Source organism: Monodon monoceros, unplaced genomic scaffold, assembly GCF_005190385.1.
Source record: "Monodon monoceros isolate NGI ecotype Baffin Bay Population unplaced genomic scaffold, NGI_Narwhal_1 Super_Scaffold_12, whole genome shotgun sequence".
NCBI lineage: Eukaryota > Metazoa > Chordata > Mammalia > Artiodactyla > Monodontidae > Monodon > Monodon monoceros.
In genome coordinates this window covers 127687331-127707998 of record NW_021703768.1, presented here as the reverse complement: position 1 = coordinate 127707998, position 20668 = coordinate 127687331, and positions in this window count along the sequence as shown.

Here is a 20668-nt window from a genome sequence, read left to right as displayed (position 1 = left end):
TTTGTCTGATATAAGAATTGCTACTCCAGCTTTCTTTTGATTTCCATTTGCATGGAATATCTTTTTCCATCCCCTCACTTTCAGTCTGTATGTGTCCCTCAGTCTGAAGTGGGTCTCTTGTAGGCAGCATATATATGGGTCTTGTTTTTTTATCCACTCAGCGAGCCTGTGTCTTTTGGTTGGAGCATTTAATCCATTCACATTTAAGGTAATTATCGATATGCATGTTCCTATTACCATTTTCTTAATTGTTATGTGTTTGATTTTGTAGGTCCTTTTCTGCTCTTGTGTTTCCCACTTAGAGGAGTTCCTTTAGGATTTGTTGTAGAGGTGGTTTGGTGGTGCTGAATTCTTTTAGCTTTTGCTTGTCTGTAAAGCTTTTGATTTCTCCATCGAATCTGAATGAGATCCTTGCCGGGTTCTTCCCTTTCATCACTTTAAATATATCGTGCCACTCCCTTCTGGCATGTAGAGTTTCTGCTGAGAAATCTGCTGTTAACCTTATGGGAGTTCCCTTGTATGTTATTTGTTGTTTTTCCCTTGTTGCTTTCAATAATTTTTCTTTGTCTTTAATTTTCGTCAATTTGATTACTATGTGTCTTGGCGTGTTTCTCCTTGGGTTTATTCTGCCTGGGAGTCTCTGCGCTTCCTGGACTTGGGTGGCTTTTTCCTTTCCCATGTTAGGGAAGTTTTTGGCTATAATCTCTTCAAATATTTTCTTGGGTGCTTCCTCTCTCTCTTCTCCTTCTGGGACCCCTATAATGCGAATGTTGTTGCATTTAATGTTGAAAGACCTGCCATTTATCAAGTTTTTTTTTTTAATGTTCCAGGCATTGTGCTAAGCCGTTTACATGAAGTATCTGCCTGGATCTTTTTCATTGCTTTATGGGGATAGATACCATTATCCCTATTCCACAGAGGAGAAAACTGAGATAGAGATGTTAAAACAATTCTTTGGACTGATTCCTATTGATGGGGTTAGTTAAGAAGTAGTAGAGTGGGAACTTCCTGGTGGCACAGGGATTAAGAATCTGCCTGCCATTGCAGGGGACATGGGTTCAATCCCTGGTCTGGGAAGATCCCACATGCCATGGAGCAACTAAGCCCATGAACCACAACTACTGAGCCCGTGCACCACAACTACTGAAGCTTGCATGCCTAGGGCCTGTGCTCCACAACAAGAGAAGCCACCGCAATGAGAAGCCCACACAATGCAACAAAGAGTAGCCCTCGCTCACCGCAACTAGAGGAGGCCTGCGCACAGCAACAAAGACCCAACACAGCCAAAATAAATAAATAAATTAATTAATTAATTTAAAAAAAAAGTAGTATAGTGACATTTCTTTATGTTATCTCCCCACAGAGGAATGGGGAAGTGTGGTACATTTATTCTAGCACTGGCAGTGAGATAAGAGAGGCAGTGGGCTGGTACCTTCTGTCCCTCAGCATCCACTGACCCTTTCTCCAGTTACAGCACCTGAGTTTTCCCCTGGACCATCCGTCTTCCCACTCTCAGCACCTGTGTGGGGTGGGAAGACTCTACCCCCTGCTTCAGGATAAGAATGACCCCTTGCCTAGCTATTCAGGGCATCGCATCCCCTGGTCCCAGGGAGGTGAGAGCTATTCTGAAATGCAGGTGGTCTGGGGAGGAAAAGTCAGGATTTGAGTAGGCAGGAGATCTGGGAGAAAACTCCTCATACCCCTTCCAAAATGTACCACTACACCAGTGTCTACTTTTCAGAATAACTAACATTCTCTTGGAAACGGCAGATTACAGCTAGACCCTAAGCTCTGTGTGCAGGCACATCCCAGCATCTAGCACCGTCAATAGTAGGTGTTGAATAAATTGATTGTTGAATGACTGAATGAGTTGTTAGACACATTGGTCATTTACTGAATCACAGCTTGACATAATTGGAGGGATCCTAGAGATTTTTTAGCCTGATTTCTCCCATTTTACAGAGGAAGAAACCAAGGTGAGGGGACTTCCCATGAGACAGTTCTGAGTGAGAATTTGATCCCAGGCCTCCTGCCCCCAGTCCTGGGCTCACTTTATAATACCGGAGCCTCTCAAGATGGGACGCTGACCACTTTTTGTTCTGAAGATTATTTTTCGCATGAAATTACACTGAATCCACAGATTCAGTAAATTATTTGCTTTTAAATATTTTTCTAAGCCTTCTGATCACATGGAGGAGAAAGTCTTGGTTTGAAGCTATTAAATTGCTAACACCTCTCACTTGCTAATCTTTCTTTTTTTTAACAACAGTGGAGTCCATGTTAGGCTCAGAGCCTTCACAAGAAACAGAAGTAATTTAGTTTAATATTGTTATCTTAATGTTTTGTGGAAATTTTCAAGCATAATTCAAAGCAAAGAGAATAATATTATTAACCTCCTATGTACCGGCACCCAGCTCTAATTACTCTCAAGATTTTATCAAGCTTGTTTACACACCCAGTGCCATCACACACCTTTTTGCAGAAGTATTTCAAAACAAATCTTATACATTATCTCATCACACTCATAAATATTTCAGCATGTAAAGCTAACAGATAAGAACTTTCTTTTCAGTGGAGCCACAATTCCATCATCTCACCTAACACAATTAAAAGTAATTCTTTAATGTCATCCAATACCCAGTCTGTGTTCACATTTTCCAAATTATCTCAAAAATATTTCTATTTGGCTGATTTGAATCAAGATACAAAGAAACCCATACCCTACACTACTTTTACGTCCCGTTCAATTTATTGGAGTTCCTCCGCATGCCCCACCTTTTTTCACACCATTTATTGAACAAACCATCTTATTTGTCCTGCAGAATTTCTCACATCTGGATTTGGCTGGTTGGATTCTTGCAGTGTTTCTGAATATGTTCCTCTATCCCTTTGTTTCCTGTAAACTGGTAGTTAGATGAAGATTCAGATTGATACTGAAAGTGGTTCCTGAGAAACAGAATCTTAAGATGAATTTTCCAAATTGATTCTCTAGTCTGACTAGGTTTAAAGGCACTAATGACCTTGTTTTCAGGGCTAAAGGGGACACTTGCAGTCTATGGCAGGTGGTGGTACAACAGTTACTCACACTATTAGCTACAGATTCCCATAACCAAGTACCTATAGAAGCCAAGGCCCTAAGTGATCAAATATTCGCCATCATAGAACATCTTAGTGAAATTAAGGAGAGTGATGAAGCTGGTTGGTTGCTTCTAAGGGTGCTGCCAGAGGCAAGGAAAGAAAATGACGAGCTCAGGGCTTTAAATTCCCAGTTCAAGTGATTACAAGCATTTTGTTTAATTGTTTTATTTTAAAAATGTATCTCTTAGGCTCTAAATGTTGGTTGCTAATGATATCAGTACAAGTTATTTCCTCTACCACCTATATAATTTATTTCTTTATCCTATCGTATCCAGATACTAATATTAATACTAAAAATAAGTCTATGGAATATACTTTTTTTCCTAAGTATATATCTCCTTAAGGATGAACAGCCAAAATACTATTAAATTTACTTGAAATAATGGTTCTGAGGATGGTTATGCCACCAACGTGATATACAATGAGGCTCTTTCGCTCCTGTATATTTTTATTTTTAGAATTTACTTTATCCCTTTGATATAATTTAGCTATTTAACTATTAAAACATTTAATAGTTCCAAAGTTAGAATTATATAACAAGGTATATTCAGAAAGCTAGCTTTTATCAATAGTCTTTTTCTCTCTCCCTAAGGTAAACACTTCTATTAATTTTTGGTTTGTCTTTTGTTTCTCTTTGAAAATATAAGCAAACACCTACACAGATGTTTGTTTGTCTCTCCCTTGTACTCTAAACACTGTTCGGCACCGTGTGTTTTTGTTGTTGCTTATTTGTTTTTTAGCTAATATGTCCTGGAGATCATTTTATAGCATTACATAGAAATTTCCTGGACTTAGAGATTGTCATACAGAGTGAAGTAAGTCAGCAAGAGAAAGACAAATAGCATATAATATCGGTTATATGTGGAATCTAGAAAAATGGCTCAGATGAACTTATTTGCAAAGCAGAAATAGAGTCACAGATTAGAAAATAAACTTATGGGGCTTCCCTGGTGGCACAGTGGTTGAGAGTCCGCCTGCCGATGCAGGGGACACAGGTTCGTGCCCCGGTCCGGGAAGATCCCACATGCCGCGGAGCGGCTGTGCCCGTGAGCCATCGCCGCTGAGCCTGCGCGTCCGGAGCCTGTGCTCCGCAACGGGAGAGGCCACAACAGTGAGAGGCCCGCGTACTGCAAAAAAAAAAAAAAAAAAAAAAAGAAAAGAAACTTATGGTTACCAAGGGAGGAGGGGGGTGGGATGAACTGGGAGATTGGAATTGACATACATACACTACTATATATAAAATAGATAACTAATGAGAACCTACTGTATAGCACAGGGAACTCTACTCAGTGCTCTGTGGTGACCTAAATGGGAAGGAAATCCAAAAAAGAGTGGATATATGCATATGTATAACTGATTCACTATGCTGTATGGTGGAAACTAACACAACACTGTAAAGCAACTATACTCCAATAAAAAAAAATTAAAAAAAAAAGAAATTTTCCCTCGTTCTCTTTTACACTGAGTTAGAATTTAATACCATCATTTTATTAGCACTGTGTCAATTACTTTCTATTTATGACAAGTTTATCAGTCAGGTTCCCAGCAGGAAACAGATGGCACTTTCAAAACGTGGGCCCAGGGAGGTCAACCACAGGGATGGCACAGGTCCCCAGGGCCAGCAACAGCACGGGGCCTGAGGGGCAAGGGGAGAGGTGGTTACAGGAAAAAGAGAGGGGCCTTGGATGGGAGCTGGGCCTCTGGGCAGAGGGACACAGTCAGTCTGCTGTGAAACCCCAGGGCAGGAGCTAGGGGAACTGATACGCCAGCCAACCTCGCTCTTCTTTCTCCTCTTCCCAGTCTCCTACTGTGCTTCCCACTGGCCCATCCCAAATGGAAACAGGCCATGGGCACCGACTGGGGTGGGTTTAAGACCAACCTCTGTGGATGGACCTACGGTCTGTCATACAGAGTGAAGGAAGTCAGAAAGAGAAAAACAAATACCGTATGCTAACACATGTATCTGGAATCTAAAAAATAATGGTTCTGAAGAACCTAGTGGCAGGACAGGAATAAGGACGCAGACGTAGAGAATGGACTTGAGGACACGGGAAGGGGAAATGGTAAGCTGGGACGAAGTGAGAGAGTGGCATGGACATATAAACACTACCAAATGTAAAATAGATAGCTAGTGGGAAGCAGCTGCATGGCACAGGGAGATCAGCTCGGTGCTTTGTGACCACCTAGAGGGGTGGGATACGGAGGGTGGGAGGGAGGGAGACGCAAGAGGGAGGAGATAGGGGGACATATGTATATGTATAGCTGATTCACTTTGTTATAAAGCAGAAACTAACACAACATTGTAAAGCAATTATACTCCAATAAAGATGTTAAAAAAATTTGAAAATTTTTAAAAAGACAAAAAAAAACACCCCAAAGTAAATAAAGTCTATTGTTTAAAAAAAAAAAAATAGACCAACCTCCGTGCAGAGGGGGAGGGGCAGAGAGTGGATCCCAGACACAGTTAGTGAGACACTTTTTCACTTATTTTGGTTTTAAAAAATAAGCTGAAATAAGATGGTAGGTGTTAGGAGGACACGGCAAAGATGGTGAAGGTGGTGCCCGATGACTGAATCTGAGAAGCCCCGCTCAGGAGGACACACTGCCTCCTTGTATTTTAGGAGAAAGCCTCCCCTCTCTCCTGGCTCCCCCCTGGCTGCCTTTCCTCTGGACCTCTGAGAGTTGCTGAGAAACATTAGAGAAATGATATTTTTCATTGGAAAGAGAGGAGAGCCCCTGGGAAGTCACTGGGTGTAGGACTCTGAGAGCCCCTGAAATGGATCTGTGCTCGCCTGAGCCTTCCACTGCCTGCTCCCTGCACCCCAAACCCGCTCCCTTGACTACTCTTCTGGGGAGCACAGGGCCTTCTTTCTTATTCCCTGATCAGCTGAGCCACTGAGGGAAGGCGGATGCTGCCTGCCCTTGGGGCTGAAACCCTGGGCTGGAAACCAGAGAAGGACTTAAAGAGGTGGAGGATCCCCTGCCTGTATTCAGTGCAAGCCCCACCTGGCCCTGGCTCACAGCCGCCATGGCCTGAGGGCTACGTGAGGACCTCAGAGAAGATCTCTCCAAGGATGGGGGAGCCAGAAAGCTGTATGATTCCAGGGTGGGAGGGATAAAAGAGACCATTCTAAAAGTAGGGAGCCCTCCTGCCTTTTCTTTGCCTTCCACCACTAGGTATAATCTCATTTACTCAAATGAGCGATTGAGCCCTTCCTCTGGGCCCGGCACTGTGCAAACGCTAGGGACACGATGGAGAACAAGGTATCATTTCCACTCGCCCCCCCCGCCCCCCGCCCCCTTCGCCCGGCATGAAACTCAGTATAGTGCGGAGAAGAGATGAGTAAACACTTACAGAGCCTGTAGGGAAGGTACCTAACCCAGTCCTTGGGAATCAGAGAAGCTTTTCCAAGGAAGTGATGTCTAGGCTGAGCACTGAAGGATGGTAGGAATGAGCAAGTCCATAGGGAAATTTTCCTACGCAGGGAAAATAGGATACACAAAGGCAGCTGCAGGTTCAAGAGATCCTGGTGTCATAGAGCAATTACAAGTGGGTCAGTGTATTAGAATGTGTGTGTGTGTGTGGGGGTGTTGGGCAAGGGATGGGAGGTGTTGAGGGATGAGGCTGGAGGGTAGGCAGGGGCCAGGCTATGCAGGAACTCAAGCTGCCTTAAGGAGCTTGAAGGGTATATTCTGCGGGGAATGAAGTGTTTAGGCAGGGGAGTGACACCAGATTTGTGTTCAAGAGACTCTTCATGCTACCCTAGAGGTAGCCCTCAAAAGTGCCTTGATACTTCCATCCTCACTGTCATTCCTTGGATCCCTGCAACAGCAAGTTCTCCTCCTGAATCCCCCAGCATGTTGTGCTTCTGCCCTAGGTGAACCCCTCCCTCCCTCCTTCCTTCCCTCTCTCTCTCTCCCCAGTACCTCAGAATGTGCTCTTATTTGGAGATAGGGCCTTTAAATACATGCTTAAGTTAAAATGAGGTCAATAGGGTGGGCCCTAATCCCATATGACTGGTGTCCTTATAAGAAGAGGAAAGTTGGACACAGACACACACCGAGGGAAGACCATGAAAAGACACAGGGAGAAGACAGCTATTTACAACCCAAGAGGAGAGGCCTTGGAAGAAACCAACCCTGATGACACCTTCATCTCAGACATCTAGCCTCCACAATTGTGAGAAAACAAATTTCTGTTAAGTCACCCAGTATGTGGTACTTTGTTATGGCAGCCCTAGTAACTAATACACCGCGCAATTCACCTATTTAAGGTGTATAATTCAATGGTTTGTAGTATATCCACAGAGTTGTGCAGTTGTGCAGATCACCACAGTCAATTTTAGAATCTTTTCATCATGCCAAAAAGAAACCTCATTAGCATCCATTCTCCCTAGGACCCCCGCTACCGTCAAACCCCACCCCCAGCTCTAGGTAACTACTAACCATCTTAAAATAGGTAAACAACAAGGACCTACTGTATAGCACAGGGAACTCTACTCAATATCTTTTAATAACCTATAATGGAAAAGACTCTGAAAAAGGATTTATATAAATATATATATATATATATCTGGATCACTTTGCTGTACACTTGAAACTAACACAACATATACTTCAACTTTAAAAATACACTAAAAAACCCAAATCAAATTCCAGTTAACCTTAACATTCATTAGTGTTAATTTCTTAAAAATAATTATATCGCTATTCCTTAAGCCTTCTAATCTTTGCACCTAGTAAGACTGATTTTTTAAAAACTGTGATAAAACAAACATAACATTCATACGGGGAGTTCTTGAAAATGGAAAAATCACCACTGTCGAGCAAATGTAGGCATTGTGTGAGGCCACAGGGCTGTACTGGTGATCAAGACATACAAGGTCCCTGCTCATGGGACACTTAGATTCTGGGGAGAGGGAGATAGAGAACAAGCCCACGAATAAACACACAAGGTCAATTTATCTTCTGATAAGTGCTATAAAGAAAATCCCCCCAGGGTTGTATGACAGAGTGACTGGAGATTAGGGGGTGGGTCATGAATCTTTTTGAGATTAGGTCGTTAGTGAAGGCTTCTCTCAGGAATTAGTTGAGCTGAGATCAGATGGCTGGAGGGTAGCATGTCTGTGAATTCCTGGAGTTAGAACATTCTGCATGGGAACAGCAAGTGCCAGGTCCCTAAGGTAGAACAAGGATCTGCTTCACAGAGAGAAGACCAGTGCAGGTAACGAGTATAAAGTAAGGGAGTGAGTAGTTTGAGCTGGAGGCTGATAGCTGGGACCAGATCACATAGGGCTTTGGGGGCCAAGAAAAAGAATTTGGATTAAAACAAATGTTTAGGAAACATTAAGGGTGAATCAATTAGAATTAAGTTTGACTGCATATAATGGGAAACCCCAAAATAATAGTGCCTTAAACAAGACAGAAATGATTTCTCTATCAGGTAAAATTCCACAGTTGATGTGGCAGCTCCTTGGTCATCAGGGCCCAGGCTCTTTCTATCTTAGCTAATGGCTTCCATTCTTAATGTCATTTTGTGGTCCAATATAGCTGCTGGCACTCCAGCCATTATGTCTGCATTCCAGGCAGCAGGAGGAAGGGAGGAAGGAAAGGCCAAAGGGATAGATTTCCAATCGCTAGATCAAAGTATTGCTGGAAATAACAACTCTGTCCTTTGGAGTCCTTTTTCATCCCACCAGAAATGAGTGTCTACCACATGAGAGAACTTCACCACCTTGGGAAGGAGAAGGGATGAAGAGGACCAGCTCAGTCTGCTTTGCCTGCCAAGAGTGAGCATTTGAAGCATCTGAGGGGAATTCCCTGGAGGTCCAGCGGTTAGGACTCCGTACTTTCACTGCCAAGGGCCCAAGTTCAATCCCTGATCAGGGAACTAAGATCCCACAAGACGCGCAGCATGGCCAAATTAAAAAAAGAAAAAAAAAAAGATATTACAATATCATGGAAGGACCTGAGGAGGAGAGTCCATGTCAAGAATCTATTGAGGACACGAGACAAGATATTTGGATTTAGCCACAAGCAGAGCTGCCTCTAGGGTGTACATGGCCTTGGCCAAATTTTCGGGGGTGGGTTAGAGTCCCTATCTATATAAATAATTTGATTTTTTAAAAAAGAAATAGATGGACTTCCCAGATGAGTCAAATTCCTGAAAGGATCCTTCTCAGAAACTCCATACATCTCATTGGCTAGAAAATGGATACTGCAGGAGAGAATTCTGCAAGGGTTTCAAGCAAGGCAGGGACATGAAGTGATGTGCATTTTAAAGGAGTCATTCTAGTTGCTGTGTGGAAGGGGCAAGAGTGGAAAGAATATCAAAGAGGGAGTTGCAGACTCAGTTCCTCATCCTGATGATATTCAAATTAACCATGTGACCTTGAACAAGTCTCTCCTCCTGCCTGGGCCTGAGTTACCTCATTTCTTAAATTGGGTTGGACGTGACAAGCACTCAGTCCCCCTTCCCCTTAGGAGGCTGACGTACCAGAGGTGGTTGCCTGTGGGCCTGGCAGCTCTCAGGGCAGATTCCATGCCCTGGAGAAGCACCTCTGGGAGGCTCTCCTGTCCTCTATCTCCTTAGCCCCACAGCTCTGAAAGGCACCTGACTTCAGGCCTTGGCGCCCAGGTTCCGGAAGGAGGGAGAAGGTCTGGCCTTGGCTCCTGTGTGCCCCTCCACCTGCCCCGGATCTCCCTGTTCCTGCTCTATCTGTGTCCTCCACGTCTGCCTCTTCTCTGCTTTCTCCGGCTCCCTCCCAGCCTCCCACCCAGACTTCCAGCAGCACCACACCCAGCCCGTGCCAGCCTCCAGGGCCTCCCTTCAAATGTCGCTTTCCCTACTTGTGCTGATCCTGATGCCAAGTCTGTCTCTGGTGGTTTCTTCCTCACAGTCTCTCTTTGCCTTTCCCTCTATGTCTGATTCCCTCTTTTAAAACCGTAAAATAACAGGCAATTACATGTCCATGAAAAATGCAATACAGAAGTATTAAGATGTGAGCATGAAGTCCCTTTCACCTCCATGTTCCACTCCAATCCATCCCCTCTCCAGAAGCCACCACTATTTACGGTTTTGTGCGATGCATGACCAACACTATATTCTGCTTTTAGCCCTTATGTCTCTCTCTCTCTTTCTCTCTCTGATTTTGTGTATGGGTTTGACTGGGTCTCAGTCCCTCTGCCTTTATCTCTGTGTCTCTCTGTGTTTCTGTCTCTTTTCTTTTGTTTTTTTTTCCTCTCTCTCTGACTCTCTGTATGGCTTTGACTGGGTCTCAGTCTCTCTGCCTTTATCTCTCTCTTTTTTTTTTTTTTTTCCCTTTTGGCTGCACCATGACTTGAGGGATCTTAATTCCCCGACCAGGGATTGAACCCAGGCTCCGGCACTGAAAGCACCGAGTCCTAACCACTGGACCGCCAGGGAATTCCCATCTCTGCCTTTGTCTCTTTCTGTTTCTCTGTGTTGCTTTCTCCTGCCGGTCTGCCAGTGTCTCTCTCTCTTTCCCTTTCTCTCTCTGTCTCTGCGTCTCACTCTCACTCTTTCTTTATCTGCCTCATTCTATTTTTGCTTCTCTTGTCAAAAATATAGTTTTTTTAAGTTAAAAACACAGCTTGCATAAAAATAAAAAATGGGCACATGTCAATGATTTATTTAACCTGTTAATGAGGAAATAAGCAGGGTGGTAAAGCTGATTCAAGGAGAGTTCAAAGAGAGATCATGTCTACAAAGGCATTGAAGGAAGGCTGGAAAAAGTCTGCTAGGACATATACGAAACTGTTTAATGTCCTACAAGGCATTAAAACTGTAACCTCTGGGCTTCTTTCTTTAACTGGACAGAAATCTATGAGTTAATATGTAACTTCAGAGCCAACCCCCAATCAATAGTAAACAGCAAGTCAAACAACAATATATCCCCTAGAGCAGCAGATCTTTGGACAGGCGTGTGTAAGCTTCAGTCTAACGTCAAGAGGATACACAGGGACTTCTCTGGTGGTCCAGTAGTTAACACTCTGTGCCTCCACTGCAGGGGGTGCGGGTTCGATCCCTGGCTGGGGAACAAGCCATGAGGCACAGCCAAAAACTTTTTTAAAAGGTAAAAGACCTCTTAGCTTAGTACATTCATTTATTAAAAAAAAAAAAAAAGAGGATATGCATTCACCCTTTTGTCTTATTGCTAAGTTTTGAGTCGTTTTCTCCACATTTGTTTCTCTGTGTCTGCCTCTTCCCCTCTCTCCTCACCTCTCTTGATCATGACAGACTCTGTCGGTGTCTCTCTCTTCCTCTCTCCGAGCCTGTCTCCCTTTCTTGCTTTGACTGTGTCCCTCTGTCTTGATTTCACAAACTCATTTTAGTCCCCTTTACCTGGGAGTCAGCCATGTGCCAGGACCCGCACAGGAGCTACAGGGAAAGGCCAGAGCTGAATCCCAGAGCTGACATGCCCCTGCCACTCTGTCTGAATTTCTTTTTAGCCTTGGAAGGACATCATATGGAAATTCTGAGCACTTGGAGGAAAGGAGCTGAGGGTGTGGGACGTGGCAGGAGAAGGGAGGGCCGGTGAGCTGTTGTGGGCTGTAGCAAGCTCCTGGCTTCAGCTGGCTGGGGCAGAGATGATTTCACACCACAAAAATGTCTGAATCAGGAGAATAATCCAACTTGGGATAAGGCTGGGAAGCTGGCCGTTTAGTGGGGGAGGGCAGGGGGTGGAGATCTCAGTGTTGCAACCAGGGGCCAAGATGGGTGGCTGGCTACAATTCCTCACGGCCCTGGGATTTCAGGAAACAAACCATTTCTTCTCCCACGTTGCAAGTGAAGGCGCACAGCCTGGTCTCTCGAGAGACAGCGGGACAGACTTAGGGTTGCTACCCTGGAGGACTGTTAAGTCTCCACTAGCAAACCTGAGGACCTGAGGGAGGGAGAGACACAGGAGCAAGAATAGAAAAAGAAGAGGAAACACTGAACTGAAAGGCTGGAAGGCCTTGAGTTAAATGACTTGTGATTTTCAAGAGTTATTTAGCTGCAGAACCTGATTAAAATAGCCAAACAGCTGCCTCTGGGGGTCTAAGGAGGGAACCTGAGTCCCCTCATCTTGGTCCTCATTCCCTGCTGTTTTGAAATTATGACCTCACCCAACAGCCTCATTTTACAAGTGAGCTAACTGCCCAGAGAGGGGAGATGACTTGCCCAAGTCATTTACAGAGTGAGGAACTCAGGCCCCTTGATTCTTGGTCCACTGCTCTTTTCAAAAAGATGGGAAGGACAGAAAGAGGAGGGGCCCAGGCAAAAAGGAAGAAGAAAAATGAGAAAATGGAGGAGAAGAGGAACAGATTAGCAGAGAGAAGGAAGCAAGAGGCTATGTCTCTTTAAAGTTTTCAAAACCAGAAAGTAAGACGTTGGCCCTTCTCCCAGAAGAATACAGAAGAGGGATGGTCCATTCCCTTAAAGAAAGGTGAACCAGCCCCTATCAGTAAAGGTGCCAAACTGGTGGCCAATGGAGAGATTCCTCCTGAAGTTGCATTTTGTTTGGAGGGCAAAACATTTTTAAAAAGGGCAGAAGGGGGACTTCCCTGGTGGTCCAGTGGTGAAGACTTCACCTTCCAATGCAGGCGGTGTGAGTTCCATCCCTGGTCGGGGAACTAAGATCCCACATGCCTCGCAGCCAAAAAACCAAAACATGAAATAGAACCAATATTGTAACAATTCAATAAAGACTTTAAAAAATAAATTCATTAATTAATTAAAAGGGCAGAAGGGATCTGAGAGCCTCTGGGCGGGGCATGTTCTCTCCAGGTTGCTCAAGGCCCAGCCAATCCTTAGAGGGGCTGCTCACATCCATCACCGCCTGCCCCTGAAGATGATAAATTTACCTCCCTGGTAACCCTTGTTTCTCCTCCAGGGATGTACCGGGCTGGTGGATGGAGCCCCTTCCTCATGGCTGCCTACCTGGGGTGAGTGGACTGCAAGCTTCCGGGGAGTGGGTCTGACATCCTCCAGGGCTCATGCGTGGCTCTCGGAAACCTCCCTTTTCCCATAGGGCCTGGTATAGTTTGTGAGTTTGTGATACTCGGTATCTGGGACAGATTACCCTCTTTTTCTCTGTTCATTTTTTCTTCACCCATAAAGCCAGTGGATGAAAAATAAATTTGTACATTTCAAATTTTTTTTAAGCAGCGAACCCATTCTAGGAAATGAAATGAAATCTTAGGCAAAAGTCTGATATGTCAGACAGATAAAAGTAGTTCTGCTCTAGATAACTAATAAGAAGCTGCTATATAGCACAGGGAACTCTACTCAATACTCTGTAATGGCCTATATGGGAAAAGAATCTACAAAAACAAAAAAAAGAGTGGATATATGTATATGTATAACGGAACCACTTTGCTGTACACCTGACACTAACACAACAGTGTAAATCAACTCTACTCCAATAAAAAAGTAGTTCTGCTCTGGTTGAAGGCAGGGATGGACTGGGACCTAGAGACCTGCCCCTTTGGCCTTCTTTCCGTCCCCTTAAGACTCCTGCATGAAACTCCTATAGAAGGCAGTTTGAACACCACTGGCTTGGAAAGTCTCGAAGATTCATCACAAGAAGTTGCTGTCTGAGAACAGAAGCCAGAAGTGGGGAGAGGTGACACATTGGGGCCGTGTTAGATCAGTCTCTGAAGAGAGCGATGCGACCTGCTTTATCCAGGCAATGGTGGGGAAAAAACAGACTTGTGCTGCAGATGGGGGTAGAGTTTCTACTGGTTAATCCAGATCTCCCTTCCATGTCCCCTATCTGCCCAGCCCTGGGACCCGGAAAAGACCAATGGAGGCTCCAGGCTGCCCCCCAGGTCGGCTGAGTCACAGCACCGTCTGCCACGTCGCTGGGCTGGCGGGGCTGTCATTACTCCTGGGTCTACAGCTGCTAAAACTGAAGAGAGGCTTGGTTTGCGGGCCACGTCAGGGAACATGTAAGAGCTGCCACGTTGTTGGGTTGGGTTATTGGGCTTTCCTTCTCCTTCAGAAAAGATTTCCAGGCGTGTGGGGCTTCCGAAGAAAATTGGTGCCTGCGTGGGAGTGTTCCCTGGACCTGGACCAGCAGCTGCAGTGTTACAGAGCCAGGAGTGGGAGGAGGCAGAACTAATCCATAGTCGAGCTCCTCCAACCCCACCCAGGGCTGCGGGGAGACAGCTCGGGCCAGAGGGAGCCTGGCATCCTCAGTCATGGATACAGAACCTCAGAGGAAGAATAAAAGGCTATGAAACCAGTATAGAAATCTTTGACATTTAGAGAGTCAAACAGCAGAAGGTGTTTTCTCAGCGTGCTTTAACAGAGCAATAGCCCAAAGAATTCGTTAGCTTGGGTCAAGTCCCAGCTCTGCCATTTACTGGCCACGTGACCCAGGACAAGTCGCTTCACCTTCCTGGACTTTAGTTTCTTCTTTGGACAAGGGCATTGGATCAAATAGGCATTCCCCTAAAGGTATTTTCATGGAACACGAGTTCTGTGGGACGCATTCAGAAGTTCATGGAAAAGAGAGATGTGTAAATGTTAGATGGAGTTAAACAGGTTTCTTTTCTGCAGAGCTTTTCAGAGGCTTTAATGCTCTCATGTGCCTGAGGAATAGCTATAAGGAAGGTGGCAAATGCCACATTTCCCAAACTCGCTCGAAGCCAGGGTCCCCCTTTTTATCTGAGGACTAATAGTTTGTGGACATGCTTTGGGAACTGTTTAATGATCTAATGGTAAGATAGCTCACATTTATTCATAGTGTAGGATATGAACGGTGAGCCAAACACGTTACCTATATGATCTCATTTAATCCTCACAAGATAAAGGGGGGGGAGTTACACGTTACACTTGAGAAAACTGAACGTGGAGGTGAAATAACATGCCCCCAGTTTTAGAGTTAAGTCACTTGCTACAGGATCCAGGCCCAGAGATCCGACTCCAAGGCTGGGACTTTTGACTGCTCATGTTAATTGACTCTCTGAAACCCATGCTCGCTTGAATCTTACACTGACCGTGCACCCAGGAGGGTCAGATAATTATGCTCATTTAACAGACAAGGAAACCGAGGTGGGGGCTTCCCTGGTGGTGCAGTGGCTAAGAATCCGCCTGCCAATACAGCAGACACGGGTCCGAGCCCTCGTCTGGGAAGATCCCACATGCCGCGGGGCAATTAAGCCCGTGCGCCACAACTACTGAGCCTGGGCGCCTACAGCCCGTGCTCCGCAACAAGAGAAGCCATCGCAATGAGAAGCTTGTGCACCACAATGAAGAGTAGCCCCCGCTCGCCTCAACTAGAGAAAAGCCCGCATGCAGCAACAAAGACCCAGTGCAGCCAAAAATAAAATAAATAAAATAAATAAATTTTAAAAAAAGAAAAAGAAAACCGAGGTGGAGAGGAAAGATGGGCCACTCAAGGACAGACTACAGGCAGGGCCACAGGGCACAGGTCCTACTAAGGGCAGAACCTAACTGGAACTCAATCACTTCTCCTTGGGTGGGTTTGTGTCAATGCGAGGAAGTGCAGCCAACACATTGTGAACAGTTTGTCACCTCAACGAAGAAGGAGATGGCTCGGTAAGCTCTCCCTGGACCCTGGGTGGAGGCAGCTGGTTAATGGAAAGAGCCTCGGACCAAGGGTTAAGTTTGGAATTGTCATTTCAGTGCCACATGGGCCACCAGGGTGACCATGAGCAGGACATTCTGTCTGCTCAAGCCCCGAACATGCTTAGTAAATTCGGACTTTTCTACCTGAGAGACTGACTGTGCCGCTCCGTAAGACTATGGGAATAAGAGTCCTTTGTGAATAGCAAAGAGTTGAGGGAAAATCTGAATTTGCCCAGTGGGAGTGTGCAAGTGGGGAGGGGTGCTGACATGAAATTTCATCCTCCTCTCCCTTTGGCCTTGCCCTAGTCAGTGGCCACTTTGCCCAGGGGACCAAGGGCCAGATGACAATGGGGTCTTTGTGCCCTTCAGCCAATAGGAGGGCTGGCCCAGGAAAAGATACAGTAACAGGACAACAGGCTGAGTCAGTCTCCATGTGCCCAGGCCGTCTTAGCTTGGCAGCCTTGACCTTCAGCCAGATGCACAAAGGGTGCATTTCAGAGTTTTGATACATAATCTTCAGCCCAAAGGATCAGCTGGTCCAGTCCCTGACTCCAGAGAGTTGGAACAGCCAGAGCTGGCCTCTACCTGGGTCTGGAGTTGGGAGACCAGGGCTCTAGGCCTAGCTGTGTACACTGTGACCTTGGGCTCTACGATCCTCAATTTCCCCAGCCATACAAGGAGATGTAGGGTTGGATAGGGCTGAAGGGCCTTATCAGCTCAAAACTTTGAAAGACTAGGAGAGAGTCAGCCTGAGCTCAAAGGATGGGTGGGGGGCTTCCCTGGTGGCACAGTGGTTGAGAGTCTGCCTGCCGATGCAGGGGACGCGGGTTCGTGCCCTGGTCCGGGAAGATCCCACATGTCGTGGAGCGGCTGGGCCCGTGAGCCATGGCCGCTGAGCCTGCGCGTCCGGAGCCTGTGCTCCGCAACGGGAGAGGCCACGACAGTGAGAGGCCCGCGTACTGCAAAAAAGAAAAAAAAAAGGATGGGTGGTTTTGGGGCAGATGGGGGAAGGGAGGCAGCCTCACCAAGAGCATGGCATAGGCAGAGCTCTGATTAGGGAAGCTATGGAGAGGTGAGGTCTGGAGTTAAGCTACTTGTGTGGATTCCTGGCTTGACCACAGTGGGACTTTGAGCAAGTTATGTAGTTCCCTGAACCTTTGTTTCCTCATCTTTGGAATGGAAATGGTCATTGTACCTACCTATGGTAGACTAAATCATGCCCTGGCCCCCCACCAAAGAAGTCCATTTCTTATTCCTGTAACTATAAATATGGCTAAAGGGACCAACTTTGCAGGTGAAGTTAAGGCTTTGGAGATGGGAAAATTATCCTACATTATCTGGGTGGGCCCAGTGTAATCACAAGAGCCTCTATAAGAGGGAGGCAAGAGGGTCAAAGCCAGAAAAAGGAGATGCAACAATGGAAGCAGAGGTTGGAATGATGTGCTTGGAGGAATGGAGAATGGGCCGCAAGCCAAGGAATGCGGGTGGCCTCTAGAAGCTGAAAAAGACAAGGAAGCAGATTCTCCCCTCAAGCCTCCAGAAGGAACACAGCCCTGCCGACACCTTGATTTTAGGACTTCTCACCTCCAGAAATGTAAAGTAATAAATGTGTGTTTTAAGTCACCAAGTTTGTGGTAATTTCTTACAGCAATAATGGAAAACTAACATCCTACCTAAGTGTGTATATTAAGTGAAGATTAAATGAGAGGATGGACATAAGTGTCTTGCCCAGTGTCTGCTAAGAAATATTGGATATTATTCTCTCTCTTCCCAGTTTACTCATAATTGTTCCAACGGGACATGGTCCCCCCATAGGCCTTCAAGTTCCCACATGCAAAACTCAATAAGTTTTTTACCTGCAAGCCCCCTTAGGATTTACAGCCTGGAGATCTGAACCACTGAGATCCTGACACTGTTTCCGATGTGAGGCCTTAGGGGATGTTTCTTGGCACTGCTTTTATTTACTTAACTTTCTGCTTGGTGGCCTTCCTTCCTGAGAGAAGTTAAATCGAGAAGTACCTCCCTGATCTATTCCAGAGATCAGACCTCTCGCTCCCTGTCCTGGTATTTCTGTCCATACATGGGAACACTGGTTGCCCACCTGGCCCCAGTCCAGCTCCCAGAGATGGTCCATCAGGTGGTGCAGGTGACACAGACTCTGGAGTTACGAGAAGACAAGCAGGTTCTCAGTGGGGTTGAGACTCTGCCTCTGAGCCAGGGCTCAGGAGACCTGGTTTTGAGCCCCAGCTCCACTGGGTGACTTGGGCCTCAGTTTCCCCATATCTACAACATAGGTTCTAAGCCCTAGCCTGACTCCCTCACAGGATGGCTCTGTCATTCACTGAGAAAGTAGACGAAGAAGTACTTTGGAATGGCCGAAAGGGTGTAAAAATAATATGCATGAAGCAGAGGAAGAGGACGGAGAGAAGGAAGAGGAGGGCCAGGAGAAGGGAAATCTCTGATCGGTAATTCTAGCTACACTTTCAGTCACTTGAAGAAGCCAAGCTCTCCCCGCCCAGAGTCTTGGCACTTATTCGCCCCTTGCCTGGAACACTCCTCCCCCAGCCCTTCTCACTGACTCATGATTCAACTTTTTTTTCTCAGAATTGGCCTCCTCCAAAGGCTTACCCCAGCTACCCTATCTAAATAGTCCCCCCACTGCTTTCTCAAGTCATCTTGTTTATTAGTTCATTATAGAATTGATGACAAGCTGAAACTCGTTTATCACCTGCCTCTGGCTGTGAGAATGTAAAAGGCAAGAGGACAGCCTTTGTCCTACTTATTGCTACCGCCTCTGTGCAGTGGAGTCCATGAATGAGTGACAGAGGCCAGCTGATGTCCTGGGAGGTGTGGGGAGCCTGGATGCCGTGCACCTGTGGGTATTGCCCTGGAGTTCTAAAGCAGCGCTGGGTGCTAAGTCAGGAAGGGCGGGATCAAGGTAGCGGGGGTGGTGCCTAAAGGAACACGGCTGGTGAGAGGGTGGAAGGGGTGGTGGGCAGCTGGCACGGACCCCAAGGTGCTGACTTCTCGTTCTGCAAGCTGAAAAGCTGATCCAATCTGATGCTGGGTCAGCAACATACTCAGCTAGGGAGATGGGCACCAAGTGGCTGTGTAGTCCAGAGTCCACAGATAGCAGAGCTGGAGAAAAACTTAGCAGAGGGTAGAGTGTAGTGGTTAAGGATTTGGGCTCTGGTATCCCTTAAACCTGGATTTGAATCTCTGATTTGACCACGTATTCGGTGCATGAGCTTGGGCAAATTATTGATCTGAAATTCACTTTCCACATCTCTAAAGTGGGGATACTAATAGTTCCTATTTTATAAAGTTTAGGTCAGAAAATACGTGCCAATCACCTAGCTCAGTGCTCGGCACATAGTAGGTGTTTAATAAATGCTGGCTCTCATTACTACTATTATGCTGTCCAATCTACTTACCGATGGAAAAAGTGTAGCTCAGACGGGAACGGGGATGAGCCCTGTGTCACTTGGTGACTCAGTGGCAGAGCGGGGACTGGCACCCCGATCTAGCACATCTTGCCCAGCTGCACGTCTCTCCCTTCTCTTGGTGGTGCCCTTGCTGGTGGCAGGAGGACCAGCCTTAGTCCTAATGGTCTTATGTCAAAGTCATCTTGCTTCAGAGGCTCCTGTTCTCCCAGGGTGCTCTCACCCCTAGATAGAAAGCCTACCAAGTGTTCCCCTGAGGGATCTGGGCTCAGGGTTCCCCCACAGGGGCTTGGGAGTGGCCCCCAGACAGGATCTCTGTCCCAGAGCTTTAGCCTGGCCCCAACCGGCTTTCCAGTTCCTGAACCGAAGGCCATATGGGAACTCCAGCGAAACACTGGGAATGGTTCCGTCAGCTCATTCTTATCATCATCATTATCTTAGTTCATGAAGGAAAACACAAAGTTCAAGATAATTTTCGCCCCCCCCCCCCCCGCGATCCCTGGGAGCTATAGCAACCAATCCTATGAAAACATACATCTGTCCACATTGCAAACAGTTACCTGAGGGGTCTGCCAGCACCCTGTACTGAACAGCTGAGGCACAGAACGCACTTTTGGCTTCTGGACCAGGGAGGGGTCTTGGGGGTCAGTTGGAACAGAGAAACTTTCATGGATTCCTGACCAGTCCCTTTGGAAACCTGAAGGAAGCCATGGACCTTCTCTGAAGAAAAATGCACAGACGCCCAGACTTTTGCAGGTTTGAGGATCTCTCTCTCTCTCTTTTTTTTTTTTAACTTTTTATTTTATAGTGGAGCACAGTTGATTAACAATGTTGTGTTAGTTTCAGGTGTACAGCAGAGTGATTCAGTTATACATATACATGTATCTATTCTTTTCAAATTCTTTTTCCATTTAGGTTGTTACAGAATATTGAGCAGTGTTCCCTGTGCTATACGGTAGGTCCTTGTTGGTTATCTATTTTATATTTAGTAGTGTGTATATGTCAATCCCAAATTCCAAATTTATCCCTCCCCCCAACCCTTCCCCCCGGAAACCATAAATTCCTTCTCTAAGTCTGTGAGTCTGTTTCTGTTTTGTAGATAAGTTCATTTGCATCTTTTTTTGTTTTTCTTAGACTCCACATATAAGTGATATCATATGGTATTTGTCTTTCTCTGACTTACTTCACTTGAAGACCAGTGAAGACCAGTGCTGGGCACTATTGCAGGGTGGAACCCTAGGTAAAAGACAACTCCCACACTGATTGACAGCCAGCTTCGTGTTGGCCACTGCTCTAGACACGTGGAGCACTGCAGCAACTAAGACACGAGAAGCCCCTATCCTCATGGAGTGTCTGTCTAGTACGGTTGACAAATAGCTCCTGATCGTGACATGTGCCAGGAAGGAAACAAAACAGTGAAAGGTGTTGAACTATGCCTGTGAGACAGGGGGTCAGGAAGGGCCTCTCTTAGGAGATGACATTAGAACAG